The following is an 18793-nucleotide window of genomic DNA, read 5'->3' as shown; positions in this document are numbered from 1 at the left end:
CGCGGCGCTCGGTGGGGCGCGCCGGACGCCGCCCGGGCAGATGGCACAGCCGGAGCCGCCGGTCCGTCGAGCCCGCCGGAGCAGCCCGCGGCCGGGCAGGCAACGCCGCGCCGCCTTCCCCAGGTAAGGCGACAGGAGGGCCGGGCGGGCGGAGGGGCTCCATCCTCACCGAAGAGACGCGGAACTCGTCTGGACGGGCATCGCGAGTCGGCGCGCAGCTCCCCTTGGGGGAGCCCGTCCCCGGCTGCCCCTTTTGCGGGGCCACTTGGCACCTCGACTCCGCGGAGCTGCCTTTCCTGCCGCCCGGGGGCCGCCGTCCTCTGCCCCGCTGGCGCCGCCGCGACCTTCCGCCTGCCCCACCCCGCACTGTGGTCGTCGGATCGCTGCCCTCGCCCGCTCCAGGAGCCACCCCGCTGCCTGGGTCCCCTGGCGGGCCATTGGGTGGCAGGCAGTGTTCCCTCTAAGCTGTGGAGCCTTGTGAGCAAAAATTCTACTTTGCGAGCGACAAAGTCTGCATCAAAACTGGCACCCCTGGCGCAGGGAGCAGCCCAGCGCTCACCGCCTGCCACCCAATGACCCGCCAGGGGACCCAGGCAGCGGGGTCGCTCCTGGAGCGGGCGAGGGCAGCGATCCGATTTGTTTTTTAGAAATCCCCCTTCTGGCCCCATGGGATTGGGTCCACATAGCCCTGCCCCAGTTGCGTTGGAGATCCCATCTTCAGCTGTGGCTCGGCCCTCCGTTATTCCTGCCGATGCCAAGGAAGGATCTCTCACTGTGATTTTATGTGAGGAAGGGCATCCGTTGCTCTCAGAGAACAGCCGAGTCGAGTAGTTTTTTTTTTGGGGGGGGGGAGACCTCATTTTAGTTGTAAACTTTCTAGGGGTGGCCTGTCCAGGTCCAGGTGAGCTCTTCGGTCATGAGGTCCAGTGAGTTGGGTGCCCAGTTCCCAGATGGGCCATCGTCAGGAGATGTGCAGTGAGGAAAAGGAGATCCATGAACTGGCCTCTCTCTCTCTTGTTAAAAGGACAAATAGATGCAGTCATAAACAGATCTGGATTGGGGATGCAGAGGGTGGGAATGACCCCCCCACCCCAACACATGGACTTTTCCCAGAGCTTCTGTGGAGGTGTTCTTTGACCTGTTGGTGCCTGTACATTGTCCCCAACAGTTAAAAACACACACACACACAAAAACCAACCCTTGCTGTTAATGTAGGGTTGACTGAGAACAGTTTTCTGTACTCAGAGAAAGGTGTCTCTGTGCTATGGCATTCATTCAGATCCCACCCCAATCAGCTGCTATTTACACTTTAAAAATATAAAACTAGCTGTGTGAAACGCAGGTCTCCTGGCATGATGCCTGGTTTGGCCCTTTTCAAAAAAGTTTTGACAAGAACAGTGTTAATTCCAGGTGGGCCAGGAGCTGCCTCCCAGCTCAGCTCCCTTTGAAAAGGGCTTTGTCCTACCTGTGCCTCACGCCCCTTTGTGCGCCATGTGAAGGAGGAAGTATTCTGAGCCTGCGGGCGGCAGAAGTGCAACTTGTACAGTTTGTCTTCCTGAAAGTTGCATCTTCCAAAAGCGCACTGCAGATCCGGGACGAGAGAAACCTGTTGGCTCCGTGGCCAGAGAGTGCAGAACCTTCTGGGCTCCCGGGTCAGCTAGGGGAAGTTGAGTAAGGCTTTCCCATTTAAGTGAGATGGACTGAAAAATACATGAAGCATTGCTTTTAATGTATTTTAATGACATTTTTAATGTCATTAATCCCCACTCCGACTGGCAAGCTACTCTCCAAATTGATGAATTGGCAAGATGTCCGGCCCTCCCTCCCTTCCTTTCATTAAGCCTGGAAGGCATTCGTAGGCAGAAAATTTAAAGCAACCAACAGATCCAATGTTATTAGTGTCTTCATTTCCCTCAGTATGAAACTGTCATCTTTTGCTGACCCCTATTAGAACTCTCTTGGTTCTTACAAATAACCAGAGAATACTCTTGAAAAGTGGACGATTGTCCAATTTTTGTATCTGACAAGTAGGATACGTTGAGAGAGAGGAAAACAAAGACTCTTAAGAAAACTCAGAATTCAGACTTAGAGTAGGAGATGCTCAGTTCATTCAGCAACAGCTTGGAGGGAATATGGAATCTATATGAACACTCAGTTATTGGTAGAGAAGCTGGTGGGGGAGAAGATTTTCAGCTCAAAATCTTCTCCCCCAGTGTTAGGACGACCCACAGGGACATAAATGACGTTGGCTGCATCTTGAGTCCCTGGCTTCCTTTTCTTGGAATTCTTCTACCTTTCGGTTAAGAGCCACTCATCCTTGCATTAGTCTCACAACTTTGCCTAGAACAGGATATTCCGAAATAAGCATTTTTGCACATCCGACATGACCTTTACTGTGATTCCGATTTCTGTCCCACTCTTCCTTTTGGAAAGTTTATGGCCGCCTCCCGTAATACTGACCTTCAATGAGGCTTAAGTTCATAAGCCAAAATCTGCAGCAAAAGACCGTGAGTGAAGGCAGCTGCCGGCAGACAATGCGGACCTGTGACTGTTCGCATCACAACAGCCCACAGAGGCTTGCAAAGCAAGAAAGACAGGGGTGCCTGGACTTAACTTTATCACTGCCACTTTTAACAGTATCCAGTCCAGCACCACGGACTGCTAGGGGGGGGGGCTTATTCAGGTGTGTTTGGGCTGCATAATACAGCTGCAGCGGGGCAGGATTTGGTCTTAATCCACCGGATTTAGGGCCAGTCAATGCACGGGTGAAATGAAGTGAATGCAACCCAAATTGCTTCTTCATGACTCCAGCCAAATCTCAGTAACGTTTGGAAGACTGGGGCTTACCCAGATCCTATTGCCTCCGATGCTGGCCAATTCCGTAGTGATGATGATTAAGCGGAAAGTAGCAGTTGCATTGTGGTATCTTCATCCTCCCGTCGGTTGTCAAAGCTGAGCTGAAGCGTGGGAGTAGTCAGCATGGACACGTGTCAGATTGTGCCGCTAAATGCTCAAGGGAATGTCACTCACAATGGAGCATTTTGTTGACCTGATGACAAGAAAATGCTACTAGCGGTATAAACTGCCAAGTAAGTGTCTGTTGTTCTAACAGACAGCAGAAGGACTGCTGCATTTTGGCTGTGGTCACCCCACTGTGGTCAGTTGTGAAGAAGCCATCCTGAGCCATTTGTCTGGCCCTCTGTCCAGATGACAGTCTTTGCACTAGAGTTATTCTTCGCTCACCAGGAGAAATAGCCTCCTAGGATCCTTGTGGCTTCTCTGTAAAGTATGCTGCATCAACCAAAGAAGGGCATAGAATTGGATGTGCTTACTGATGTACTAGTGCAATGTAAAAAAGCTATTGATGCAGAGATGCTGTGCTGGCGTTGGCAGCCACAAAGACCAGTGAAATGCTTAGAAAACAAATGGTAGGAAGGGAGCGTCGTCCCCCCCCCCCCCGGTGTATTTCTGCACTTGGCTTAGTTTGTGGATAGAATGGTTTTTTAAAAAAACAAAAAACAAAAACCCCATCACCACAGGATCTGGTCCTCACTTAAAGCAAAATTAGTTGAGAAAACCTACTAGGCCGTGTACTGGAGAGGCTGGGAGTGGTTCCCTGCAAATTACCATTTAAGGCCGGAAACTGACAAAGGGTCAGGCCAGGCTGAGTCACGCACCCGGTCAGGTGAGGCCTCAGGACAGAGAGGGTCCTCTGGACATTCTTTTCCCCTGGGTGCTGCAGTTGTCATACATTGCTTACTTTTCTGGCTACGTTACACAATTAGGATCACTTTTACCTTCTGGGGATTGTATCTTGCGGCTCTTACTCTGATCTTCCCTTCCCTCCCCACTCCTGGGGGCAGATCCTCAGGGACAAAGGCCATACAAGTTAGGGGCTGCAGGGAGGAGGGGAAATGGGCAGGGGGGGGGGAGACTCCAGGCTTGCCTCTTAACATGCAGTTCTGCTCTTACTCTTCCGTTGCTTTCAGAGAGGCCCAGGTTAAGGTTACCACCTCTGGGTTGGGAAATTCCTGGAGATTTGGGGGTAGAGCCTGTGGAGCACAGGGTGTGGGGAGGGAGGGACCTCCCTGAGATATAATGCAGTCCACCCTCGAGGTGTGATGAACACATGGAATTCACTGCCACAGGAGGTGGCGGCGGCCACAGGCATGGGCGGCTTCAAGAGGGAATTGGATAAGCATATGGAGCAGAGGTCCATCAGTGGCTATTAGCCACGAGGTTTGGATAGGGACTCTGGGGCAAGTGATGCTCTGCATTCTTGGTGCTTTGGGGGGTGGTCAACAGTGGGAGGGGCTTCTAATGTCCTGGCCCCACTGCTGGACTTCCTGAAAGCACTTGGTATTTCTGGCCACTGTGTGACACAGAGTGTTGGACTGGACGGGCCATTGGCCTGATCCAACATGGCTTCTCTTATGTTCTTATGAGGCAGACATTCACTCCGGGGGAACTGATTGCTGCAGTCTGGAGATGAGTTGGAATTCCAGGAGTCCTCCAGGCCCCTCCTGAAGGTTGGCAGCATTCGTCTACGTTCAGTGGCTGGCATTGCTAGTTAAGGAATCTCAGGTCCTGGAGCTGAAAAAGATTCCCAGCCTGATATTTTAAAGAGATGCTGCCAGATAAAACTGACTAGATGACCCAGTGGTTTTCATAAAAGACAGCTTTATGGCACACAGGATGGGCCAGGCTCTCATTCGACAGTCTGCGTGGAACCAAGAGCCAGCTGAAGGCTTCCGATGGCCCCATTGAAGGCTTATTTTGCCACTTGGTGCTCGGAAGTAGAGTGCTGCGCCTCACTGTGGTTTCTCCTTTCTGACTTCTAATGTTTCTACAATCCTGGTTCTTCTGAGCTCCGAAAGAGTATTCATTTGTCACTTCTCTTGTAATATTGAACTATTATCCTAAGCAAGCTTAGAAGAACGTTTGATTCAACAAGAAAAGCTTTTATCTCAGTCTCTTTAAGATTAAGATGTTAATGTTGCATTTAGCATTCATTTGCAGATAAGCCTGAATCTTTATGTAATATTTAAAAATTAAAAGAACAGTTATAAATTACACTCATTTTTGTTGGAGTCAAGGAGCAAGGCAGAAATACAGATGAGTCATGCCTCTCTTGCTTTTTCAAGTACTCGGATTAGAAAAAGCTTGTGTTTAAGATCCTTGGGAACTGGAGAGCAAGATCAACAACTGCCCATACATGTAGACAGATTCAGGTGGGTAGCTGTGTTGCTCAAAGCTGATACAAACGAAATAGAAACTGCAGTGCGTCCAAACACTATTGTCATTTAACAATCGATTACTAAGAAGTTACAAAGATAATACAAAAATACAAATGGTTTCCTTATGTTTCACATTATGTGACGAAATTCTCAGGAGTAGACCTTCCATTTCGTAAAGAACTTCCTCCAAACATTAATACTCATCAAGATGTGTCTTCATTATTTCATAGCTATTCCATAATGATTCATCAATTTTCCTCAAGGCAAAACAAACCCGCGTTTCTGAAAAAGTTTTTGAAAAAGTATCGGATAGGTCTCCCTTTGAGGAAAATTGATGAATCATTATGGAATGGCTATGAAATAATGAAGACACATCTTGATGAGTATTGATGCTTGGAGGAAGTTCTTTACGAAACGGAAGGTCTACTCCAGAGAATTTTGTCACATCATCGGAAACATAAGGAAACCTTTTGTATTATCTTTGTAACTTCTTAGTAATCGATTGTTAAATGACAATAGTGTTTGCACGCATTGCAGTTTCTATTTCGTTTGTATCAGCCATACTAACTGCAACCCCCTACCTTTGATGTGTTGCTCAAAGCAGCAGAACAAAGTTTGAGTCCAGTGGAACCTTTAAGACCTACAAAGTTTTATTCAAGGTGTGAGCTTTCGTATGCATGCACACCTCTTCAGATACATGTGGCCTTCTTGGTAGTGGCTCCCACCCTGTTAGAATGGCCCGTCTGCAAAGGTCAGGAGGACTCCCACACTCCTGGCGTGTTGCAAACTATGCAAAGCAGAATTGTTCAAGAGGGCGTTTCTGTAAAAGAAATAGGGCTGCCTTGCAACAGATTGATCCAGGAAAAATGCGCTTTGTTCTTACTGATATAATACTATGTTCTGCATTGTTTAACGGGTTGTTGATACTTTCGCTTTGTTCAGATGGCGGCTCTGTTTCAAATTTCTATAATCCCTATAATTGCTAGTCATGTAAAGTGGCATATTAGATGTATCATGCCATTGACTGATTTATCAATGTATCATATAGATGCATAGAAAGTCTTCTAGCTTAGTTTGCTTAGGTTGAGGGGGAACGCTGTCTTCCTCAAATGGGAATGCTCTTTTCTTCCCCATGTTTCCAATATCAGCCAAACAGTCTCTTATGATAGAACCTCCCTTACGTTCATTTGCAAATTGGAGTCCCTCTTAAGGTGTTAATCATCAAATTCTCTCTTTTCTGATGTTTGTCTCCAACAGCCAAAGCAATAGACTATTAAACTGTATATTATGAGGTTTTCTCTGGGAAGTTCCCCAACCTGCATGTATTTCTCTCTCCTGCAATTGCCGAGGCAGTATCCTTATTGTCTCTTATTATCTCTTCAAACTGGGATTTCTGCCAGCACTTCAACTTTACAGCTGTTAAATTGTTTAGAAAGTTGAAGGTTGTTAGCAATTGCTAAGAAGTCCTGATAGTAGCCAAAAAAAATAATAATCCACGGAGCCGTACCTTTAGCGTCTTTATCGGGCGTCGACCAAATTGGAAGCCCCCCATATAGATGTATCATCATGCTATTGATTTATTTTGTTTAATCCACTTGGTGTCTCAGGGAGAAAGGCGGACTAGAAATATAAATAAATAATGTATCTTGATACCCCAGAATTATTCTTAAAGGCCCGTAAAATCAACATGTTTGGAATGTCTTGTATAATAACCCTTGATACACTTTTGCAAAGGATATGTTATTTGCTTTGCCTAAGTTAGGAGGAGCCCTCCTGCTTGTACAGGCTGTGGTCAAAAATACGGGGGGGTGGGGGACTGTGATCCGAGGTATATTTACTTAGGGAACTTTTAAAAGAGTACCTATAAAATATCTCATGTTTGTTGCATTGTTATATTTTTGTATGCAAATACACCGACACCTGGGATTGGAACGCCTCCCAGACAGGAATCCATATATTTAGGATTGTTTCGGACAATAGATGGCAGCAAACCCAGATTTGATATCAAGCCTAGTCCTGGATCGGGGGCCAGTACTGCCTTCCTGTCTGTATGCTGTTGGTCATGTTCAGATGTGCACATAAAACAGGAAGTGAGTTTTGTGGCATCATTGATGAACCAGTTTATTGTGACATAAGCTTTTGCAGACAACAATCTTATGTCACAATAGAAGTTAGTCTTCAGGGTGCCACAAGACTGTTCCACAACAGCCTAAAGGGGCATTCTCTCTGGCACATAGACGTTCGTTGTCTACCTAAAAGGAGAACGTGTGAAATAGCCCTCTGTGACCAACGCAAGTATCCCACTGTGAGGCATCAGTAACGTTCATGGGAGGGGCTTTTACTGACACAGCTGTACACTTTAGATTGAAGGTCAAAGACATTCCCGCTGAAATCAATTGGGGCTGACCTCAGCGACATCTTTCTTTAAGGAATGGAATGAAGGGCAGAGTCCTGGCTACAAATCTGTAACAGTTTTACACCAGTTTAATTGTCATGGCTTTGGCCAAAAGGATCTTAGGAGTTGTTGTTTGGTGAGAACACTGGTAATCCTGTTAGAAATCCCTGGTGTGTCCCCACCCGCCTGCCCACACACACCCTGAATTACAATTCCAAAGGAAGAGGGAGTGGCCGTTAAAACCACTTAATCATATTTAGTCATCATGACAGACAAATGGAACCTGTGTATTCACTGATGGTATACCCCAGGTTACCAGTTGCTGGGGTGCAAATGGTGGTGGTGGGACATTTTTACCTTCGTGTCATTTTGATGGCTTCCCGGAAGCCCCTCGCTTGCAAGCGTGGAAAACCGGAAAGTGGTCGGACTCTGCACCAGACCCAGCAAGTATCAATGCAGAGCAAAAGCTTTCTTGTAGGCAGAACTACAAATAGGTCAGTGACAAAGTTTCCTGATAGTTTTTAGTATAAAATATTTGTGCCTTAATGGTTCTCTTTGTATATCCATTTATATGTATATAAAAATAATGGTTCTCTTTATACACACACACATTCTGGAAGTATTTTCGTTCTTTTGGCTGCACTACAAGTTCTGTTTCCTTGCTGGCAGTTTTTAAAGCCACAAATAGAGTTCAATCTGTAAGTGCGCTCTTGAATGTTTTAAATTTAGAAATTGCACATTTTTGATGAGAACATGCCATGCCAACAAACCCTGGCTAGATATTAACTCTATTCCAGGGGGATGGGGAATCAGAATCCATAAGACTGGCTCCCACGGATCTTTTCTGCTAGTGGCAGGGGTTCCCACCCACCAGCAAAAGGCCCCTTCAGCTGACACTGGTGGAGGAGTGTCTTGTGTTGGGGGAAGGTGCCATGCGCCTCCAAAAAGTGCAAGTGGGACAAATCCATTGGATCCAACCCTATGTTTCTAAATAGGAAACCGTATCTTATGGAAATTTGTAACCTAGATAACAAGCAATAAATTTGCTTCTTCTTTTTTTTACAAATGCCTTTATAGTTTGCTTATTCTGTAGTTGTACAATAAACCACCATTCACACGTCATATAACTGCAGGTTTTCCCCCCCAGTGGAAGTTAATACATCGATGTTTACTTAGACATAGGGGGATTCTCTGCTCACCAAACTAATTGAGAACTCTTATCAGTAACTGGGTTAAGCCAAACTGAATTTGCACCAAGCTGCCCCTGTTGAGGATCAAGCGACAAATGGTATTCGTCTGCACGCATGTGCAGGGGAGGAGTTTTGGGGTGTTTTAACTAGAATCTAATGGTTCACCAAACGTGTGTTGAATATATACTCTGCAAGAGTTCTGAAAAGTATGCAGACGGAGAGTGATTTCAGCTAAGCATACCTTTATTTGGTTCAGGACAAAGACGAAGGGACCAGCTCGCAGGCTGGTTATATATGTTCAGAAAACCCGCCACCAAGCACACCTAAACACACCCCCTACTCCCGATAGGCTATTTACAGTAACCGGGCGACCATTGGTCTCCCGGCTGAGAAGCTGGCCCTTTGATTGGGCCAGCTAGGATCCTACGGACCCATTGTCTTTGGACGTGAAGCTATTGAAGAGTTGTGCCTGGCCAGCCCGGGCAAGTCCGGGCATGTCAGGCTGAATACATTACACCCCTCCCCCCTTGGTTCAGAAGGCACCCACAGACGAAGTCCTTCAAGTAGGCGGGTGGCTTCTTGGGCCGCGTCGAGCGTCGGGGCCCCGGGGTAGCGATGGGTTCGGTCTCGGGGGCCCTGGGAGCTGAGGGGCCTGGGACCGACGAGGGCGCCGAGGAGGCAGGACAGGCTGGCACCACGGTGTGAGGTGCCTCGGGTTCCTCACGGAGAGGCGGCTGTGGATCCGGTTCCGGTAGTGGGGCCGATGTGGCAGGCTCTGGGTCCTCGTCCGGATCCTCAGGGTCCAGCTGTAGCGTGCGACGGCGCAGCTGATCTATGTGCCGGTGGAGGATCTGGCCGTCCTCGCTGGAGACCTCGTATGAACGGGGGCCCTTGACCCGTATGACTCGGGCTGGGATCCATTGAGGCCCCCGGCCGTAGTTTCGGGCGTACACCGGGTCCTCTGGAAAGAACCCTCTGGCCGGCTCGTACGTCTCGGTGCCCGGGGCCTCCGGGGTTGCCCGATCTGGGTGTAACCGATCCAGTCGGGAGGCTAGGCGACGGCCCAGCAGTAGTTCGGCTGGGGTGCGGCCGGTCGTGGAGTGTGGCGTGGTGTGCTGTCCGAAGAGGAAAGCGGCTAGTTTATAGTCCCAATCGGTGGAGTCCAGTCGGCGAAGTGCGTCCTTTGTGGTGCGCACCATGCGCTCCGCCTGGCCATTTGTAGCGGGGTGAAACGGGGCGGATCGGACGTGGCGGATCCCGTAGTACCTGGTGAACGCCTGGAACTCGGCAGAGGTGAACGCGGTCCCATTGTCCGTGACCAGCGTGTCGGGGATCCCTTGGCCGCTGAAGATCCTCCACATGGCCCGGATTGCGGCCTGCGAGGATGTGGAGGGCACTGGGACCACTTCCAGCCACTTGCTGTATGCGTCCACCAGGATGAAGAACAGCTTGCCCTGGAAGGGTCCCGCAAAGTCCAGATGGAGGCGGGACCAGGGACGGTGGGAGGATTCCCAGGCCCTCTCGGGCGCTCGGGGTGGTTCCGGCCGCGAGGCTTGGCATGGCTGGCACCTCTTGACTACCCCTTCAATGTCGGCGTCCAGTCCCGGCCACCACACGTAGCTCCTGGCCAGGGCTTTCATCCGCACCACCCCGGGGTGTGTCTCATGCAGGGCGGTGAGTACCCGTTCCCTTAAAGGCGAGGGGATGACCACCCGGCTTCCCCACAGCAAGCACCCCTTGTGGGTTGAGAGTTCGTGTTTCCGGGTGTTGAACGGGGTGATGTCCGGGTCTCCTTTGGCCTCGGGCCACCCCCTCACCACCCAGTCCAAGACCCTCCCCAGAGTCTTGTCCTTGGAGGTGCAGCGCGCCACCTCCGAAACATGGACCGGCTGGTCCGTGAGGGCTTCCAGGCTCGCGACCAGGAGCGCGGGGGCCGGGTCCGGGTCACACTTGGGGAGGGGCAGGCGGCTCAGAGCGTCAGCGTGGCCCATCGCCTTCCCGGGCCGATGGACGAGGTCGTACGCATACCCCGCCAGGAAGATGGACCAGCGTAGCACCCTGGGCGAGGTGATCTGTGGCGTCTGCCGGTCGGGTGCGAGGAGGCCCAGCAGGGGCTTGTGGTCCGTCAGGATCGTGAACGGACGGCCGTACAAGTAGTGGTGAAATTTTTTCACCCCTGCCACGATTGCCAACGCCTCCTTGTCGATCTGCGCGTAGTTGCGCTCGGCCGACGACAGTGTCCGCGAGTAGTAGGCCACCGGGACCTCGCGACCATCCGGTAGTCTGTGCCCCAGGACCGCCCCGACCCCATAGGGAGAAGCGTCGCACGCCAGCACCACGGGAAGGGCCTCGTCAAAATGGGCGAGGACCGCATTAGAGACCAGGAGGTCCTTTATTGTTTGGAAAGCCGCGGCGTGCGGAGGCCCCCAGACCCATGGTGCTGACTTGTCGAGGAGGCGGTGGAGCGGCTCTGCGACGGCCGCCTTCAGGGGCAAGAAGGAGTGGTAGAAGTTCACTAGGCCCAGGAACGCCTGTAGCTCCGTCTTGGACTTCGGGGCCGGGGCGTGCGTGATGGCCTCTACCTTGTCCTGGGAGGGGTGCAGGCCGGCGGCGTCCACCGCGAAGCCCAGAAACTCCACCCGCGGCACCCCCAGTAGGCACTTCTCCCGTTTCACCTTGAGGCCCGCCGCGTCGAAGCGCTGTAAAACGGCCCTCAGACGGTCTGCGAAGGACGAGGGGTCTGGCGCGGCGATCAGCACGTCGTCTAGAAACGGCTGAACTCCGGGGATGCCTTTAAGAAGGGAATCCATAAAAGATTGAAAGATCCCCGGCGCGACTGAGACCCCGAACTGGAGGCGGTGCACTTTGAAGGCCCCCTTGTGGGTCGCAATGGTCTGGGCCTCGGCCGTGGCGGCGTCCACCGGTAGCTGCTGGTACGCCTGGGCCAAGTCCAGTTTGCCGAACACCCGGGCCCCGGCCAGGGCCGCCAGCACTTGGCTTACTACCGGCACCGGGTATGCGTGGGGCTGTAGGGCTTTGTTTATGGTACATTTATAGTCCGCGCAGATGCGGACGTCCCCGTTCGGCTTGATTGGTGTGACAATGGGGGTTTCCCACCGGGCCGACGCCACAGGTTCTAGCACGCCTTGCTCAACCAGGCGATCAAGCTCGGCCTCCACCTTCGGCCTCATGGAGATCGGGGGCAGCCGGGACCTGATGCGTATGGGGCGTATCGCTGGGTCTAGGTCCAGGGAGATGGCGGGGCCCGTGTACCGCCCCAGGGTCCCATCGAAGACGCGGGGGAATTCTGCACACACCGCCCCGAAATCCTGTGCTCCAACCTGGTTGATGCCCGTAACGGAGAGCCCCAGGGCCTTGAACCAGGCCAGTCCCAACAAGCTGGAGAGGGGGCGGTCCACAACCAGTAGGTCCAGTTGGCCCTTGAAGCCCTGAAACTGGACCCGGAACTTGCCCCAGCCCACCACCGCCACGGGGTTTTTGTTAAAGTCCCGTAACCGGAAACCCCGTGACTTCTGTAGTGGTGGCCCCCCCTGAGGACACAGTGAACGGAGCGTGTCCGCGGATATTATGGAGTAGGTCGACCCGGTGTCGATCTCCATGGTGCAGGGGGCTCCCTCTATGAGGACCGTCACATGCATTTTATTTGGGCCGTCGGGGGGCAGGTTACAGACCTGGTGCTGTGGGAAGTGGGACGACACGGTGTGGAGCTCCAGGGGCAGTTCCGCGGTGGTCTGGTGGGTGGCCGATCTCGGTCGTTGTCCCTGGGACCGGCAGACCTTGGCGATGTGTCCGGCCTTGTTGCAGGAGCGGCAGACCGCATTCCGGAAACGGCACGACCGGCGTTCGTGGCCCTCCCCGCAGCTGGCGCACTGGCTTGGAGACGGGGCCTTGTTGGTCCTGGAGGATGCGTGTTTTGGTCGCTGCTGAGTCCGCTGTCGGAGTTGCAGGACTTCCTCTTGGTCCGAGACGTCGGAGCCGCTGCTCACTTGGGTACGGTGGACCGCCTTGGCGCGGCGGTCTTGTCGCGCTTGTTCGTATGCTGAGGCCTCCCGGATGGCCTTGTCCAGGCTCAGATCGTTCTGGCTCACCAGTTTCCTCTGCAGCTTCGGCTCCCGGAGTCCGACGAGGAACTGGTTCAGGAGGGTATCGTCGAGGCTGGGGAAGGAGCACCGGGTCGCCAGGCTCCGCAGCGCCGCCAGAAAATCGGAGGTGGTTTCGCTGGGGCCCTGAACTCTTGCGAAGAAGTCCAACCGCTCCACGTACTTCGTGGGTTTGGGAGCCAGATGGTCGGTCAGGGCCTGGACTAAGGAGCTGTATGACTCGTCCTTCGTTAGTTTGGGCGAGATTAAGTCCTTGAGGAGCCGATGGGTCTGGATTCCGCAGTGGCTCAGCAGGTAAGCCTTCTTGGAGCGTTGTGGGGGCCGCTGCTGCTCTCGGGGTCAGCAGGGAACGAAGCGGAGCCAGGAGCTGCGCGGTGAGCGGTTGCCGGAGAGCTGGGATGCGACGCTGCGCGGTTCCCGGAGGTCTCGGCGTCGGGGCTCGGTGCGGTGCTCGTCTTGGCGTCCGGGTCTTTGTTCATGGGGTCGTGGATCCCACCTTCGTCGCCAGTGAAAAGTATGCAGACGGAGAGTGATTTCAGCTAAGCATACCTTTATTTGGTTCAGGACAAAGACGAAGGGACCAGCTCGCAGGCTGGTTATATATGTTCAGAAAACCCGCCACCAAGCACACCTAAACACACCCCCTACTCCCGATAGGCTATTTACAGTAACCGGGCGACCATTGGTCTCCCGGCTGAGAAGCTGGCCCTTTGATTGGGCCAGCTAGGATCCTACGGACCCATTGTCTTTGGACGTGAAGCTATTGAAGAGTTGTGCCTGGCCAGCCCGGGCAAGTCCGGGCATGTCAGGCTGAATACATTACAAGTTCATACTCAGGATATAGCTGATCCGTATTAAGGCTGAAAACAGTATTCCCACCCACTTTTAGAAGGGGAACATAATTGTTCAGTAAGATGTCAGAGAGACCTTTCTGAGACTGACAAGTGATCTGAGTGGAACTGACATCTGCTTCTGTTCGAAAGAACTTTAATGAACAGGATCCCCCCCCCCATGTTAGCATGATTTACAAGCCAGTTAAATATTTCCTGACACTGATTTTGATCCATTGAGTTTGATAGGATTAAACCCAGGAACATTCTCTTAACCCAGGAGAGTTACCAGATCCAGGTTGGGAAACTCTTGGAGACTTGGGGATGAAGCCTTGGGGAGGGCAGGGACCTCGGAGGGGCACAATGCCATAGAGTCCACCCTCCAAATGATCCATTTTCTCCAGAGGAACTGATCTTTGTAGTCTGGAGATGAGCTGTAATTCTGGGGGATCCCCGGGTCCCACCTGGAGGCTGGCATCCCTATTTATGGGATGGATCCCAAGGGTCTGTTCTTGTAATAGCACCTCCCTTTGGTGTCAGACATTGTCCTCTGGCAAATGACGTTCTTCTCTTTTTTTGTACCTGGGGAAGGGGCCTCACAACAGAGGAAGGGGCCACCCAAAGCGGAACATGCCCATGGGATCTAATTATAAACTCTTAAGGATCAGGTGATATTCTTTGTGTTCTATCACATTGTGGTGTGACCACAAAACAAATGTAAAGTGGGGCTTTGCAGACGGAAGTTGACTTAGTTCCTAGCTTGGGGCAAAGCATGTGGGCTGTAATTGGTAACATTCTGAGCAAAGAGCAAAACCAGTGAATTCTGCCCTCGAAACTACCCAAGGTACCAAGGGCAGTTTCCCCCCCCCCCTCCATACAATGTCCCTTCTCCACCTCCGTCAGTGACTGCTACTCATCTCCATGTGGAAAATGTGAGGGTCTTATAATTGGGGCCACCTTGGAGAGCCAGTGTGGTGCGGTGGTTAAAGAGTGGTGGACTCTAATCTAGAGAATGAGGTTTGATTCCCCACTCCACCTCCACATGATGCCTGCTGGGTGACCTTGGGTCAGTCACAGTTTTCTCAGCCCCACCTGTTGTGGGGAGAGGAAGGGAAAGCTATTGTAAGCCTCTTTGAGGTGCCTTAAGGTACAGAAAAGTGGGGTATAAAACCCAACTCTTCTTCTTTGTGCTGAGACCAAATGCTGCACCTGATCCCTAACAATGGGGATCCAGCCTCAACGGCCTCAGGTGCTTGCAGGCACACCACAGAAGAATGCGCGGCCACCCTCTCCCTCGCCCCAGCATCTCTGTCCCCCTCCAGCCACTCTTACAGTCTTTGTTTCTTTTTCTCCTGTCTTTGTTACTTGCTCTTATAAAAGGAGATTAAGAATCCTGCCAAAGATCAGTCATGCAGCTTCTTTGATTTTTAGAAAAGAAATCTCTAATATGCCAGCTAGAGCAAACTGGACTTAAACTGTGCCATTTTATGTTTTTTAAATTGTATTAAAGCTTCGTGGCGCTTCTTTCAGGTCACATTTATGAGAGAACTGTATTTCTTAGCCGCAACCTTCCTGCAAAGTTAATTATCATTGGGCGAGACAGTTTGACTAGCAGTGGCATGGACTGCAATGAATCACGCTGAATAAATAGTGGCTATTATTTTGCTAATTAATACGAGGAAGCCAAAGAACCAATTAAGAAAATGTAGTCACCTAGGTCACGAAACGACTTATATCTCATACTACCACTTAACCAGAGTGTAATTTTTCTAATTTGCTAATTTGTTGGAGTGAATAAAAATCTAATAAATTGGGTCCGCTAATGGTGGAGCCACAGCACAAGGAACCTCCACCAGAATAAGACCGCATTTAGCGAAACACGTCCATGGGATCCAATCCACTGCTACTAGTAGTAATTTTGTTGTAGTGGTGTTAATAACTATCAAGTTGCAGCCAAGTTATGGCAATCCTGTAAGGTGTTTAAGGCATGAGATGAGTGGAGGTGGTTTACCATTGCCTGCCTCCGACTAGCAACTCCTCTTTTCCTTTTGGTGGTCTCCCATCCAAGTACTAACCAAGGCCAGTCCTGCTTAGCTTCCAAGATCTGATGGGATCAGGTTAGCCTGGGCCATCCAGGTCAGGGCGATTTTCTGGTACTCACTTGGAGTGCAGATATGTTCAGATTTGATAGCTACGGTTCTTTGGTTTGAAGGGGAAAATGGCGGATAAGTAGTATAATCATATCAACAATAATGTTTGCAAAGTCAGATTGTGAGGCAGGGTACGATCACTGTCGTTCTCACAATGTAGTTGCAATCCTTCTGTCTGTTTCTGCCACTTATGCTACAGAGCGAGGGGCTTAGAGAAGTGCGATTAACATGCCAAGGCACAAAAAAGCAGCCTTCTGCCATTCCTGCCACACAGCTGACACCTTTCTTGAAAATTTAATTTCTATCTAGGGCTATTTATTTTAATTTCTAGAAATTTATCTCTTCCTTTTCTGTTGCGTGCAGGGCTGTACAGCCATCGCATCAAAGCAGGGAAGAAAATGTAAAACAGTAAGACTAATGAATAAGGAGTCGTGGCCAGAAATAAGTCACAGAACCAGCGAGAATGAAAGTAGCCCTTATAATACTTTAGTTACAGTGATTTGTAAGCAGAAATAAAATACCAGGATCGATTAAAATAAAGCAAGTCAAGAAACAGATTCAAGCCCTCCAGAAGGGGAGGGAAATTCTTCTGGTGCCCACCAAGGGTTTCAGGAACTGGGCGGGGCCAGCAGGTGAGGCTACCTTCTGGTGCCCCCCCCCCGTGCACCCCCCAATTTTTAAACATAAATTAATTTTAGGAAGAATGAAAAACACAAAATTTGAAATTGCTAATTTTAAATTGGCTTACATTTTTAAACAATATGGTTTTATTCTGGTTTTAATGGCTTTTAAGATATGTTTTTGTGCTCTGACCTATTGACAGCACTTTTTAATATTGGAAGCACAATACTCCCTCCAAGCTGTGGAGTCTTGTGAGCAAAAATTCTACTTTGTGAGCTACTGGCATTAAAGTTGTGAGCAAGTGATTTGGCTACTGCATAAATTAGTTTGCTCTGGAGCCCTCCTTCCTGAGCTAAGACAGAAATATGTGAGCCGGAGGCTAAAAAACTGTGAGAAAATCTGAATGATTTAAGAGGGTTTTTCCCCACACAATCCAGTTTCATCCACTAATGTTTTTTCTTGTAGTTGAAGACACTGGAGAATTTCACATTACCCAGTTTCACCCGGTTTCAAGCTGGCAGTCATCCGTTTTGAAGTGAACCGGTACAGGGCTGCCATTTCACACAGGGCTTGCCCCTACCGGTAATGAGCCAGATCAGAAGCGGTTAAGCATTTCAGACTTGCACCGCTTTGTTTTCCCGCTGTTTTCCTCCCGCGCGGGTGATCAGTTTTTTTAAAACGTTCTATTTATAGCACTATAGCAGTATAACAAAACACTCCATACATTCCAATGGGATTGATATAATGCTATTCCGTACTATAACGCTATAAATCAAACGTTCAAAAAAACCCAACAGCCGGAGATCACCCGCGCGGGTGAAAAAAGGCAGGGGGGAAAGCGTATCGGAACTGAGAGAGGGCACTGGAGACCACTTGGAAGTGGATGACAGGTAAAACGCTTCAGTCCCGGTTCCTAAACGGGACTGAAGCGTTTGTGTATGAAATGGCAGATAGATTCCGGAAGGGAACCGGTTCTCAAACGTGTTCTGTCTGAACTGACAGACCAGAACCCGTTTGAGAACTGGTTCCCTTCCGGAATCTATCGCCTGTCTGAAATTCCCCACTGAAACTGACACCTAGTAGGGTTGCCAGTCTTCAGGTGGGGCCTGGAAATCTCCTAGAATTATAACTGATCGTTAGAGTACAGAGATGGGGGGGGACCTGCTTTGGAGGGTAGGCTCTGTGGTATTTTAGTCCACTGAGTCCCCCGCCCTCCTGCAAAATGTCCAGGGATTTGCCATCCAGGAGTTGACAATCCTACCATTGATAGCAGCATCTCCAATGCTGTCGGAGGCATGCTGCTCTTCCAAGATCTAATACCTTATGCCCCCCCAACTTGCAAGTAAACCTTCCCTGCATCTGGCTGTAAGGCTTTTCCCTGCTCCTGGGGATGAGAAGCTCTCCCTCTCTTCGGCAATTCAAAGGCTCCCCCCCCCAGAGCCTTTCTTCTTTTAGGCCCCCCTCCGTGCTCAGCCCCTCTAGCAAACAACTTTGCCTCTTTAACCCTTTCAGTGTGAGACATAAATCTGAATGCTTCCCATCCTGTTTCCAGCTCCCAGACTGGACTTCAGCCAGGCTGTTCAGTGGGGCTGCTCGGGAGTAATCCCACACAGGACTTTGCTCCCGGAGTCTTAAAGGGGCCACTTTGTTGGTCTTAAAGGGGCCACTGGACTCCAACTTTGTTCTGCTTCTGCAGACACAGCTACCCCACCTGAATCTACACTCCCTGCCAGTCCGCCTGCCTTTTAGTTCTGTCGTGGACCCACCTTCAGGCATGCGCGCTCACCACCACCAATGGAGCATTGACTCTGGAAGCTTAACCCTGAAAATCTTGTTGGTCTCTAAGGTTGGTCTCAAATCTCGCTCTTCTACCATGGCAGCAACCCACAGACCCCCCTCCCCCAGCTGCACTCTCCAGGGCTTGCTACTTCACCTTAAGCACCTTCGGTACCCTTCCCTCGTTCTCTCCCCCGCCAGCTACTTCCAGGTGCCCAGCAACCCCCTCCAACCTCCGGGCAGTCTCTCTTCCCTGGGAGGGAAGGAAGGAAGGCGCCCTGCTGCTCGCTCTCCTCCTGAAGGGGCCGCAGACACAAGGAACTCCCAGCACGTGTGAGGAGGAAGCCCGGCTGCTTCGAGATCCATGGCGGCCAGGCGAGAAATGTGTCTCTTGCCAGAGGCGCGCCAAAAAGGGGGGCCCCCTCGGAAGTGGGAGGGAAGGGGGCCTCTGTGTCATCGTTCCCTCTGAGAAG

The 18793-nt window shown here is 50.9% G+C and overlaps 1 protein-coding gene across 1 annotated transcript in view; it reads left to right on the top strand.

The window, feature by feature from the left end:
• The first annotated feature begins 28 nt into the window (after positions 1 to 28).
• Positions 29 to 18793, top strand: part of HS3ST1 (heparan sulfate-glucosamine 3-sulfotransferase 1) — a 31510-nt gene continuing 12745 nt past the window's right edge. Inside the window, exon 1 of the mRNA XM_015421181.1 lies at positions 29 to 123. The gene's annotated coding sequence lies outside the window, so the exon portion shown is untranslated. The remainder of the gene's footprint in view (positions 124 to 18793) is intronic.

Source organism: Gekko japonicus, unplaced genomic scaffold (genome assembly GCF_001447785.1).
Source record: "Gekko japonicus isolate JY-2015 unplaced genomic scaffold, Gekko_japonicus_V1.1 scaffold91, whole genome shotgun sequence".
NCBI lineage: Eukaryota > Metazoa > Chordata > Lepidosauria > Squamata > Gekkonidae > Gekko > Gekko japonicus.
This window is presented reverse-complemented; position numbering and strand designations above follow the sequence as displayed.